This window comes from Ambystoma mexicanum, chromosome 2q, assembly GCF_040938575.1.
Source record: "Ambystoma mexicanum isolate Mex_15411 chromosome 2q, UKY_AmexF1_1, whole genome shotgun sequence".
NCBI classification, from domain to species: Eukaryota; Metazoa; Chordata; class Amphibia; order Caudata; family Ambystomatidae; genus Ambystoma; species Ambystoma mexicanum.
Window position 1 is genome coordinate 600585321 of NC_090924.1, and position 14106 is coordinate 600599426.

At 44.1% G+C, this 14106-nt stretch overlaps 1 protein-coding gene and 1 pseudogene across 2 annotated transcripts in view; both read left to right on the forward strand.

Moving 5' to 3' along the window:
• The window catches only part of TTC21A (tetratricopeptide repeat domain 21A), a 1029691-nt gene that overhangs the window by 667394 nt on the left and 348191 nt on the right, over positions 1 to 14106 (forward strand). The gene's annotated exons all lie outside the window — the stretch shown is intronic.
• Positions 648 to 1293, forward strand: LOC138570334 (rab-like protein 2A pseudogene; annotated as a pseudogene).

Below are 14106 nucleotides of genomic sequence, written 5' to 3' on the forward strand. Positions count from 1 at the left end.
TGACATGCATGCATGTGCACAGGCATTTGTACTCACCAATGAGCCATGTGTTGCCATGCCTCCCAGCTTCCAGGTCCCGTTGTAGGGCTGACATTCTGAATATGAAACTGTCATGAGTGGACCCAGGATAGTTTGCATAGACAGAGGTGATGATTCCCTTGGCATTGCATACAACCTGCACGTTGATGGAATACCAGTGCTTGCGGTTGCGATAGATGTGCTCAGTGGACCTAGGTGGACCTAGGGCCACATAGTTGCAATCAGTGGCACAGAGCACTTTGGGGAAGTGTGCCACCCCGTAAAAGTCCTGGACCAGGGCCTGCCTTTCTGCAGTTGTTCTGGGCATGTATATGTGCCTGCGGACTGAGGGGCGTGTAGTCATGATTGCCAACACCTGGTGTAGGCAGCGTGACTGCGTGGCCATGTGAATATTTTGACTGTTTTGGAATAAACTTCCGCTCGCAGGCGCAGTAAGTTCGCTTCCTGATGCTCGTTGCGTATCTGCAAAGATGCCATGGGACACCGCCGGGTGCGCGCCTTATGAAACCGGCAGCACACATGAGCTAAGTGGCAACACGGGGGAGGCAGAGGAGGAAGAAGTGTGTTCAGCAAAGGGGGATCAGAATATTGTACCCATCAGACCCACTATGGACGGAGATGGACTTGGGGTGCCAGAACTGGATCAGGAGAAGTATGATGCAGATGAGAACGTCAAGATGATCTGCCTTGGTGACCGTGCTGTGGGGAAGTCCAAGTTAATGGAGAGGTTCCTGATGGATGGATTCCGCCCTCAGCAGCTTTCTACATTTGCTCTCACGCTCTTCAATTATACAACCACAGTGGATGGGAAGACAGTCCTTGTAGCTTTCTGAGACACAGCTGGACAAGAGAGGTTCCAAGGTATGCACGTTTCATATTACCACAAAGTTCATGCCTGTATCATGGTATTTGATGTTCAACGGAAGGTCACGTACAAGAACCTGAACACATGGTACAAAGAGTTTGGAGAGTTCAGGCCAGAAATTCCCTGTATTGTTGTCGTTAATAAAATTCATGTGGATTTGAAAGCCACTCTGAAAAGTTTCAACTTTGCCAAGAAGTTCAACCTGCTGTTTTATTTTGTGTCTGCTGCAGATGTTACCAACGATTTTCTCTGATGCAATTAAGCTGGCTGTTTCATACAAACAAAATTCTAGCGATTTCATTGATGAGGTCATGAAAGAGCTAGAGAATTCTGAATTGGAAAACAAAGATACTGTGGATGCATCTGATAATGAAGACCCTAATCTTTAACAGCCTACGTCAACCTGAGTACCAAACAGCAACACACAACAGAGCGCTGAATTACACCTCTAGCGACTGGCCTTGCGTGTTCAATCTGTAGAAGTGGGCCACCCACCACTCGTTGGGGCCAACATCCTCTGTTTGCTGCTGGCTTAAAAAAGGGTTTATAGTGAATATGTCGACTGACATGTTTTCGAATGCCATAATGTCGAAAATAAAATGTGGAAAAAAAATGATTTCAATTTATTTTTATTTTTTATTTTTATTTTTTACAATTTATTTTTACTAGCTAAACCAAAAAAAAATGTAAAAAAACACACATTCGAATTTTTTTTTCGGCATTATTTATTTTGACATTATTGCATTCGAAATTTTTTTTTAGACCTTTTAACTGGATACCCTTAAAAAGGTAGTCATTTCGATTACCTCAGCCATACCTCCATCTCTGCAACGAGTTAGGTCCAGCCATTTCACAACTTTGATACCTCCCAGCTAAACAACTAATCAACATGAACTTAATGGATACATTCCTTTACTAATACCTCCCGGTTTTGCAACTAGTTCAAGCCCCTATCATCACCAGCTAAGCTCTCCTATCTTAAAGAGCAAAACCAAACCCCTGTTTCTATAATTAAGTGGTGCTGTCTCAGCAGCAAAACCAGGTACTCCATCACTACAGCACTGCACCTTCATTTCTTTAGTCGATTTCCTATGTCTTTACAGATAATCACAACAATGCACATGAGCACCTTATTGTTACACAGCACAATTCTAATGCTCCTTGTCACCATAAATGTCCTAAACACCTTGATTGATAAACTTCAGGGTTCCAGTTAATTCTGTTTTCAATGTATTTTTCTGTTGTATTTAGTTTTGACACAATTGTATTCAAAATACTGCTCATTGGTGCAATGTTAAAGTTCCATTCACTTTGGAATTCAGCATACAATGGTTTTCCTTGGATTTAAAGTTTCGTTAATTTTAGAATTCAGCATGTAGTGGTTTTACTTGAATTTAAAGTTCTCAATATATTTTTTAATGAACTCAATATATTAAGGATCTGCTTATTTGTAAAGTTGTCATTCAGTTCGGTATTCAATAGACATGGGTGTACTTGTAACACACTTCCAATTCAACCCGTTGTTTAATATTCCTTTAGTTTGCTTTATATGAAATGCCCAGCATTCAGAGACTTTTGTAAATGTGCTTCCTTAAACATGCGACCACTCCAATGCAGTGTATTCCTGGTATTTCAATAGTTTTTTATTTACATCTATTTATTCAGTTTTCTTGTAATACACGTGTTGCACTCAACAAAATCAACAATGCAGTTGGTACAGTCAATCTTAACAACATCACAATAGACAGGTAGCCTGAGCATTCTCCTGCTGGAGTACCCCACCCTCCATTCCCTCTTGCTTCCTAATCCTCCCCCTCCCGATACATCCCATCGTCCTCATCATTCCAAGTGCTCCCGTTCAATGTGGTTGCTACTCCTGCATTGACATCAATTCATTGAGCATCTGACCCCAGTCCAAACTTCTCCCCTCTTCCTCTTCAGTTCCAGCCCCCCTTAAGATTTCAGTGTGTGCCATTCCCCAGCAAAGTGTGTCTCTCAATGAGGGCCCCCTTATTCTTCCAAGATATCGCTATTCTGTTTTGGACAGTATTAATAAGAATTGCCTTCCTTGTTTTGGCCCGCCTAACCCCGATAACAGTCCCCACAAGCATACCTCTGGGGTGCATCCAAATGCACTATTCATATGGTCCAGGAGTTCGACTTCGCCACCACCTCTTCCCAAAATGTTGTAATCAATGGGCAGTCCCAAGTCATATGCCAGTACCCTGCTGATGCTTTGCCACAGCAAGGACAACTGGGTGGGTGCTGTGGGTTTATCACATGTAGTTTAGACTGAGTCATATACACCCTTTGGAAAATGTTATACTGAATTAAACTGAATCTTGCATTCCTAAACACCATCTTCACCTGTTCCCAGACCTGCGTCCATGGCTCCTCAGCTTTCTAATGTCTCATGTGTCTTTCCCATGTCTCCTTGATGCCAAGCTTGGGTCTCTATTTCAAGTCCTCTATCCCCTTATACGGGGTTGAGATTCCTACTCTACTCCCGCCCACATATAACACCCGTTGTAGTAGGGGATTCAGCACTGGTTCCTCAGGGGTTTTGCTCCATAACTCCGCTAAACGCTTCATCAATTGGCCGTATCCCAAAAAGGCGCCTCTGGGCATATCATATAGTTGACGCCAATGCTCACATGGTAACAGTTTTCCTTCCTTGTAGAGATCACTGTCTCTGGTGTAGCCTTTGCTGCACAATTTGTATGCTCCCAGATCAGTTAGTATCCCTCTTATGACTGGGTCAAATCCTAACAGTAGAACCAGACTGTACATTCCAGACTGATTTAGTTTCCCTGGAAGGTTCTGCCAAATCTCCCTTGGGACTGCATATATCTTCCTCACTCCCATCTTTCCCATTGGGTCCCATGGTAGCTCAATCCCCACCCTGCACCTTGGGAATCCCTTCAGAAACCTCCCCTAGTCTCCTTCCGGTGTGTCCACCCAGTGAGTGACTGTAGCTGAGCCGCTATAAAATATGCCTTAAAGTTCGGTAATGTAAGTCCACCCTGGTATTTCAGTAGTTGACAATGGTTTAAACCGGAGACCTTCAACACAGTGTTTTCTTAAACACGCGACCACTCCGATACAAAGTATTCCTCAAATAGAAAAGTTCAAACACTTGAACAAAAGGGAAAGGGACATCCTCTCCACACGGCTCCCTTTGCAACGTTCGCTCTGCTCTACTGAGCCCCAGCTCCCACGCCACGCTTCCATAGCCCGCCTCTCTCTGCAGACTTCAGCGTCTCAGTGTCCTTCTCAAATAAGGTCCCTGCTGCTTGCACCAGCCCCCCTGCTGCTTCTCCTGTCGCTCTCTTTGATACACCTTCATCCCCTTGACTGGCTGCAGGTGGGAATGTCCAATTATCCCTGCCTGACCAAAATCAAAAGGACATGCCTGACCCTCACAGTTCTTAGCAGGCATCTTCCTCGTCCCAGTACCAGAGTGATAACCATTTGCAGTCTTCATTGCTCTTAGTGGCCTCTTCTTTGTCCCAATACTAAAGAGGTAAGAGTGTGTGGTGGTCATTACTTTGAGTTTCCTCTTCCTCATCTCAGTTCTGTCAAGTGTTGCAAGTGTGAAAATGAGCGGAGCTGACTTACAATGGGCCAAAAAGGTTGGGACAGAGTTAGGTTGGGTGTCAATAGGAAAAGGAGGATCCCATGTCTCACCCATCTTACCCTTAATCCTTTTCACCCTCTTTCTGGTGTGTCTGGACTGGCAATATGTTCCATTACTCTCTAAGGCCGTGGGACATGGGTAACAATAGCCTATAATTGTCTCTGGATTAGAGGACTCTTCCTGGAAGGGAAATGCTAAATACTGCGTCTCGCCTGAGAGTATCTCATTCTCAATCTCCAAGAACCCTCCACCCAGGCGATCCCCCCTTGCTTCTCCGCCCTGAGCGACAGGATCCAAAGGCAATGGCCTTTCCCTGGCCACCTGTGCAGGGGATACAATGGGAGTAGATGTGAGGACGCTCTCAAGTTTCTCACAGTTCTCAGAGTTTCCCATTTATTCAAAGTAAGAGGGGTTCTGATAAAAGCCTAATTTTCCCTAACCTCACAAAGAGGTCCCTACCTAGCAAACTAAAACTAAAGAAACATGACCTAGTGTCCAAAATACCTCTGGCCCTCACACTTGTCTTACAGTGAAATTATACAAAGAAAATACAACTGACTTTTGTTTCAACAAAAACAGTTTGGTAATTCAAATTCATATGTTCCTGGAAGTATTCCTTGCGACCAGGGTTGTATTCCCTTCCCCTGGATCAATTAAGGAATATTCACATTATAGTTCTGTTTCAACAAAGTTCCATTCAAAGAATTAGAAAAAGTATTTTTCAACCACGTAGTCTTTCTTAAAGAAACAACCAATGTTCTTTTCACCTCAGCTGGTTGACAATTCAAACAACTCAATGTGCCTCATTACAGGTCGGGCGGTCCGGAATTAACAGTGGCAGTAAACCCGCTGCCACTGTTAATTCCGGACCTCCCGATCCCGAGTCTTGCAGGCGGGAGGTGATGTTCCCGCCAGGTCTGACCTGGCGGGTTTAACACCGCCCGCCTACTGGCGGACGTGGAAACACCTGCACCATCACGAGATGGTGCCGGTGTTTCCACTTACCCATTCCCATTGAGTCCTATGGGACTCAATGGGAATGGTGATTTACCGAATTCCGCCTCCGGAATTCCCGGGACACCAGGGTCGTAATGCCCTGGTATTTCCGGGAGTCACGGAGGCGGAATGGTAATACGAGTGCAGCGGTAACCAGGCGGTTTTACCGCCTCGGTTACCGCCGGACTTGTAATGAGGCCCAATGACTTTCACAAAGGGCCTCATTAAGACATCAGCGGTAGCCGTGCCTGTAATAGAGGCCCGGCTGCCGAAGGTGTCATTTTTTTTTTCGGTGCCCTGCCGGGCCTGGAAATTGCCCATTTGCGGGCGCCGGAAAAAAGATGCTCCCCATTACCATTCGGCTCCATAGGGCTGAATGGGAATGGGGAGGTTGGATGCACCGGCACCGTTTATAACGGTCCCGATGCATCCGATATGCTGTGCTCGCGGCTGCCTTTCTGCCCATCAGGTCCGACCTGGCGGGCACTAAGGCACCTGCGAGCACAACTCGTAGTTTGCAGGTCCGGGAACTATAGTATCGGCATGCTTACCGGTACCGTAGTTCCCGGACCGGCAAACTTATAATGAGGCCCTTTATCTCTCTTGCAAGGAATATTAACTTTCTTCTCCAAAACACTGATTCCAAAACCAAATGCAATTGTTCTGTTATCATGTATCTTTTATCATGTAACTCTTTCTTCAAAAGAAAGCTTCTTCTTGTCAAGGTAGCACGTTACTCTTTCGCAATACTTCTTCATGAAATAGAGCACTTTTGTCAGGGTAGCAAAAAGCAACAATTCTACTGCTTGTTAATAAATGATAAAGTGCATACATTCGCTTCATTCAACAAAGGTTCTATATATTTCTGCCACAATTATTTAATTTCATTTTTATTTCAATACTTTATTCGGTGTAAAAACCATAACATACATATAAAAACAGATGAACAAAAACAGAAATAAAATAAAACAATCAATCATTTTACAAATTTAAAACAGTTTCAGTGTACTCATACTTTAAAAAGAGTTTAAAAGGAAAGAAAAGATTATACTTGCAGCCTCATTAAAATCCCCAGATTTAATTCAACCACACAATCCTAAAATATGAACACTATATAAAAATACATTTTAACTCCCATCATTCTTGCCCTTAATTTTGACCTGATCAACAAAGTCCTGTGAATATAACGGGCTACAGCAAACACAATATGGTGCTCAGTGGGAGATCAATATAGTTTCATTGCTTCAATGCTAGATCGAAGCCTTGCTACCTTAAAAAGTGTTCCTAGATATCAAATTCTCAGGTGTTTCAATTTAACACAGATAAACAAGAAGTGAGGAACAGTTTCCATGCCTAGACCACATAATGGGCACATGCCTAATCCACCTTGACCTCAAAATTTAGTAAAGCACGCTAATTGAAGCGTTCCCATCCTAAACCAAATATACAAGGATTTCTCGTATGGCAGTTGTATGAGGTCATGGTAATATTCAAAGCTGGGGTCTAATTTACCCTCAATCCAAGCAGATCCCAGCTTGAGGTTTATGGCTGCTTCCAACATCAACTCTTTGTTCCTCATTTTTCTTTTTCTCTTTATCCTAGGCAGAGCAGATTTATCAATTTTTTTCAGGGGCTCCTTATAGTGCAGCTTCATTGAGCCCTATTTGTTGCTTCTTAACATGTGCAATCCATGAAATACACCCCCCTTCTGAATTCAATAAGTGTTTTAGTGCTTCTCTATATTTCCCTAGGCTATCTGAACACCATAGCCGAAGTGAAATATATACTAGTTTTGCAGCTAATAAATCTCCTATACGACTAACATCCAATTCCAAGTGTAAATGTGCTGACTGTGAACTCTTTGGCAATAAAATTACATTTTTTTAAAACCTATTTTCTATTGTCTCCAATGCTCCCGAAGCCCCATATTTCTGCACCAAAGGTTGAAGCCGGTGTTGCCTGCATGTCTAAAGCAGGCAAAATTGCCCCTATCCCATGTTTTACAAAGAAAGAATGGGTAGCCCACTAAACTTTCCCAGGTTGGAACAAACTTTGGCAAATTGAGAGGGCCATCCACAGTTCTCATGATATCTGATTCCTAGATATTCATAGAACACTGTCTGTTCTAGTTTACTTTCTTTGACATAAATATCCAAGTTTTTACGTTTTATGAACTGTGGTTTGAACACTAATATCTTTGTTTTATCAGTGTTCAATTGTAATCCAATGGTCTCGCATTTATTTAAGAATCTGCCCAATGTCGTTCTCAATCCTTGTGGGGAGGTAGGCGCTATCACTGCATCATCGGCATAAAATAAAGCAGGGTAACTGTCCTTTCCCATCTTTGGACAATCCATACATCTCTGACTTAAAGCATTAATTACCTCTACATCAAATGGACCAGTCCATTCACCGGCTAATCCGATGCGGACAACTGCCTTGTTATCAGTGTACAATAGCCAAGGGTGTCCCTTGAGATACTGTCGAAATCTGTCCTGAGATCCACGCATACAGCATACAGCTACAGTTTCAGCAGCACGCTGTACTTCTGGATCAACAGGATCACTCAATCAAGCCAACAATGTTTCTTTAACAGGAGTCTTATCAAGAGATTGGAATTGTCCCATTCCAAGATGCAGAGGTTGTCCCAAGGGCTTTATTGGCTGGAGGCAAGAAAGGCAGGCAGCTTGGACTGTTGAAAAGGATTCTGAACTGCCTTTCATTCAGGACACCAACTAAGCAGGTCACAGCAGTCGAGAGTTCCAGATTACCTAGACTAATTTCTGAAAAAGACACAGACTTAAAACCAGGGAAGAGTATCAACAACAATCCCATAAACTAAGTGTATTTATGAAGTAATGTAAATAGTTTTGACTGAAAAGTCTAAGTGAATTCAGTTTGAGAAATTAGATTGTAAATACTTTATTATTTTAAGGACTTTACTGTAAAATTACTTGAACATGAAATATTGAGCAAGCATTTGACTGGGGAAGTGTCACGACCCACACTCTGAAGACCCCCTGGCCAACCTATGGGCCAGGGAGAGTCTTGATTCCAGCCCCCACTAAACCCACGAAAATTGCAGCATAGGCCTTCTTGGTGCCAGTCCTGGCGCCTTTGGCGCCAGGCCCACGTTTGAATATGGACTTGTGCTTGGGAACTACTTTTCATTAATGCCAGCCATGTGGAGGCATCCTCATAACCTGGCTCCTTGAAACTAGGCTTGCAGTGTAGTGTTTTTGGGTGTGGTACCATGGGGACTATTTTACCTGGACTTCTTTCTTGAAGCTATTTAAACCACACCCGAATAGACTGACATGCTTCGTGTTAGTTTGCATTACTGCAACGTAACGCTCACCGTGTTCAGCTTCAGCCACGAACCTCATAAGGACAGCACCTGCAAAGGAAGGAGAAGACATCGTGAGAAAAAGGCAGCAGCTTACCTGAATTTCGTCGCCAGCAGTCCGCAGCTCTTCCGACCATCATCCTGGAACCAGCGCTCCTCCGGATCAACGGACCTGAAAAAGAGAAGAAACAAGGCATTAGACATTGTACAATTAACGAACTGTGCCGAAAGGCTTACCTCGCCGGCCGCTCCTCAATCAGCATCTCGACGGAAATTCCATACTCCGGCCGAGTACCGCGACTTGTGGAGAGGAAAAGATAACAGGTTAGCAAAGGCAAGGCATCTTAAGCACAGCGCATAGCACCTACTCACCGCATCAATGTGCTCCAAAAACGCCCATACTTACCGGCGAAACACAGATTCTGCCTTGCCACATATTGGACTTCCGTGTACCTAGGAAGAAAAAGACATTGTTTAAAAGGCATACAAGAACAGTAATATTCACAGCAGTAAGACTTATCTGAAAGACTCAAGACGGGCTGGCATCAGTGAAGCAACTCGATCGCCATTGCCCACCAAGCTCAACGCGCCCCTGCCAAGACAGCAGGACGGAGAACCCGCCAACATCTAAAACAAGGTGAGGAGAAGTCTAGAAGGGTCGCAGACCTACAGGGAAGTGGGAGGCTGTTTACCCCGGTTGCCCAGTCCTGAACATAGCTTACCTGTATTCCAGGCAGAACTCCTCCACTGGTCGCATCTGGGAATCGCAAGGAGGGACATCTGAACCCCAACTGCTGGGTGGCGCCCCCGTGGCACCAGGTGAGCGTAACAGAAAGCAGATTTTCCGAAGATTAGAGGCGTTGGTGCTAAATCTGCTTTATAACGTCACGTTTTGGAAAGTGCAAACATCCAGGCCACAGGCTAGATAAAAGAACCCTGCATCGCATGTTAGCGTGTGACATGTGTGCAGGAAGCTGGTATCTGAGCAACAAGGTGAAGCTGCAAGTGGCATTCACTGAATGGAGACCCAGCGAACTAAGAAACAAAGTCTGCTCGTGTAATAAGAATGGTGGACGCATGTGTGAGGAGCAAAAGCGCGAGTTGGCAGAAAGGTTTCCAGCGAGTAACGGAACAAGCAGTGCCTATCAAACTCAATTCCGGTGGGTGAGAAGCCTAGCTCTTTCATATAGGACACATTACCGGCAAATGAGAGACCAGAAAACATTTAATAAAAGGCATAGCAGCGACAATTAAAGATCCTCGGCCACAGCAGTGTTGGGCTCACATTTCTTAGGAAACTTGAGGACAGAAATTCACAGAGGAACTGCTCGTGAGTATGAGGCCATGAGATACATTCTGGACATGTGCAGTAGCAGCTGCATAATATGAATAAGTGAAACCATTATAAGCTACCATTATAAGCTAGAGCAGCATTACCTCAGGTCAACTAGTCAAAGATATTAACGACTGAGTTAAAAATGTTTCAAAGGAAATAATAAGGCTGAGCCATCAGTTGAGCTTAAATAAGGGACTTGGTATTTTACTGAATGAGCAGAACCTTAACTAGATTAAACTAAGAAGGAATATGGAGACTTACACAAACACAATCTACAAGAGAACAAAAAGAGAAGCCATCAGAGAATCCTTACAACATCTTTGTCAGGTGCAGTCAGAGAATTTAAAACAGTTCAGAGAAGATATCAGAGTATTCAGAGTTGCCTTCTAGCTCTAAGAGGAGGCAGACAGGGAACTGGAGGGAGAACGTTCTTCAGGAGAAGGGGGTGGGCAGGAGGTAAGGAGTAATACTTATTAACGTTATGCTTTTGGGTTTTAGGTCTTCAGTGTTCATCCAAAGAAGCAAGGAGGAGCGCCCAAAGAAGTCTTGTCATTTATTATTGTATCCACTTCCCCTCCCCCCAACCCCGAGGTTGTGGGCTCAGCAGTAGTCACTAAAACCTGTGGTGTACACAACCTCAAAGGGGTTTGCAGGGTTCCTCTTCAGCCTCCGCAGACTCAGAAGCTGGGACCTGATAATGAATGAAAGGCTGTTTCGAATCCTTTTCAACATTCCAAGCTGCCTGGCTTTCTTGTCTCCAGCCAATCAATTCCTAGGGACAACCTCTTCATCTTGGAATGGGATTGTTCCAGTCTCCTGATAAGACTTCTGTTCGGTAGTTGACCGTTAAATCCCTCCCTCTTTTCTGTAGATCAGTACAACCACTGCATTGCTCCAAAAGGTGGGGACTGTCCCCAATCTCGTTATTGCATTAAACATTTTGCACAATATTGGTGCCCAAACCATTGCCTCACCCTTATATAGGTCAAGTGCTATCCCATCCGGTCCGGGCACTTTGCTGCTCTTTTGACTTAGAATAGCCCTCCTGACCTGCTCTTTGTCAAATAAGAGTAATTTCCAGGGGTACTTTTTGTACTACAGTTCAGTGTCACTTTCTGGTTCACTCCGAATTTACTATATAAAGTTGTGAAATGCTCTTTCCAAGCTCCAGCCGTAATATAGCATTGAAGACTGGTTTCCCCATTTACCTCCTTACCCACAATCAATTTCCAATAGGCGACATAGGGGGTCATTATGAGGTTGGAGGTAACCATGGCGCTATTAGCGCCATGGCTACCCCATTACCTCATACCGGGCCCGGGTTCCCTGAATAGGGAATTACCGGGCCATTCCAACCTTGGAACACCCAGTATTTCCCCATTCAGGGAAGCCATCCCCATTCCTATTCGAGCCCCCATAGGGCTCAATGAGAATGGGGACCATGCTAACAACGGGCCCGTTTACAACGGGCCCGTTGTTAGCATGCTGGTCCTGTAGCGGCTCCCGCTAAGGGCGCCTGGTAAAACCAGCCGCCCTTAACGGGACCCGCTAAAGGACTGCGCCATTAACCCCCTACCTCCAACCTCATAATGACCCCCATAGCCCCCTTCCTCACAGGCTTTTAAAATTGTCTCCCAACTGTGCCTAAAAAAATCTTTTATTTTGTTTGCAACTATAGATTTATAATCAGATCTATAAGCTCGCAATTGTGGCTTATCCATTATCTTATTGTTTGCATCTTTACAGGCTTGACCGTACCAGCCTGATTCAATTATAGATTTTTTTTTAACTCTAGGGGCCTCACAGGTCAAAAGTGGAACTAAATTCTTTACTATCTTGTTAAACTCAGTCAGTATCTTCAAATCAGGAGTACTGTCTGCACGAATAGTTACAAGATTTTCTTCGATTACATTATATTTAGAGGACTTTAGATCTTGCTCCATCACTCTAATCGAATTCACTGACTTCTGTGCATGGCCGGTAGGAGTTATGGCTTCTAACATCCCTAATTCATCTGGTAATGGATTGATTAACTTATCGAATTGGACCAATACACTCAGAGGTTTATGGTCACTTTCAAATCTTTCATGGATTCTAAAGTTACCCGTCCTTGCCCAATCTTTAGCCGTGATCAGAATGTAGTCTATAGTAGATACACCATTATGTCTGACAAAAGTTAGGTTTGCAGGGTGATCTCCTAAGAACCAACCATTACAGGCTCTGTGCTCCATATTACTCAGAGAATGAGACGTGTCCATCGCAAGTTGGTGCTTCCACTTTGGGTGTTCAGCTATAAGGGTGGGGATATCCCAGGCAATGTCCTGGTTTCCCAGAGCTCCTCTAGCTCCCTTATAGGTTCTGCTTACATATTCAGGTCACCTGCCACAATAGCACTTGTTTTTAGATGACTTGGCCCCCACCAAGAATTAATAAATTCCTGAATCCTTCCTACCACCTCAAACCCACTAACTTCGGATGGTCTGTTGTAAAAATGAAATAGGAGGATCCAATTGTCATCCCCAGTGCAGATAACAAGATGCTACAGTTCCCCTATAGCTGTTGCACGCACTGTTCCTTTCCAATTTAATGTCATCTCTAGCACCCCTGCATATCTACCTTATCTATAACCCACTTTTCTTACAAGAGGGCCACCTAATATTTCCTCAAAAGATCAGTCCAAGATATGTCCTCCAAATTCTTTGTCATTCCAGCTGTATTCCATGAGAGGAATTGAAAACCAATTTCTAAGGCAAGAGGAATAAATCCATGCTCCAGTCCGTCTCCCTATTCCAAATCTCGAACGGCCATCTCTCTCCTTAGTTTCCCCTGTCTCTGTGTTATAGTTGGGGCCAAAGACCCCCTAACTATTGGTGGAACTGGGTATGCGCAATCTGCTTCTCCCTGAATGTCATATGTGGGGGCATGAGGAGTGATCAGAATCGCAGTCTCCTCTGGCGGAAACGCCCAGAAATCTATTAGCATGGTGGTGAGTTATTGGGACCTGAATGCATCTTACTATATTTGATCTTATTATCGACAGAAATCCCTTAACATGTCTTATCCTGTAAATTGTCTTGTTTTCCAGTGCCTCCTCATCCTCATAGGTGTTTCAGGACATTAATCATGGTCACAAAAGGTGGTTTCCCAGAGCGTTCCCTGAGCTTATCTCCATAATGCTTACCATTGGTGGTTTAGGCGTTCCCAACTCCATTATACGTATTAGTCACTCTAGGGGTCCCCAGGCAGGTTGAGGCTTGCAAAATATTGTGTTTATGTCCCACACTTACATTAGACAGTGGAGTCCATTCTGAATAAACCTGGCCTCGGCTACAATCACCCCTGGATTTACCCCCAATACATTCCAGGCCAGCACATCTGGTAGGCATTGAACCATCTTTATCCTGTGGAGTTTTAGGCCGAGCCTTATTATGGGCAAGGCCCAATACTCCTTTGGGCTCTTTAACCGCAGACCCAGATGACAAAGTGACAACATTTTTCTTTAGTGCAGTAATCTCACCAACCAGGTCTCTCAGACAGCTACCCAATGTAGCTGCAACCATTGACCTGATTTCCACTAACAACCCCCTAATCTCTGTTTCAAAAGGGTGCACATGTTCTGGAGATTACAGGGTCGTATTGGCCACACTGTTTTTCATTGAAACCTTAGTGTCAATTACTGGAGGTCAACCTAGTGGCTTCCTCCCCTTTACATTTTTATTTTTAGCAGCAAGTCTCTTCTTATAAACTCTGCTCTCTAGGGCCTTTAGTTGAAGTAAGAACTATGTGCTCTTTATCTGCAAGAGCAGAGAATGTATTGCTAAGGAATATCAGAGGTTCAATCACAACCACGTCTACAGAGTCCAATTCACTACCCACCATAGTCCTAG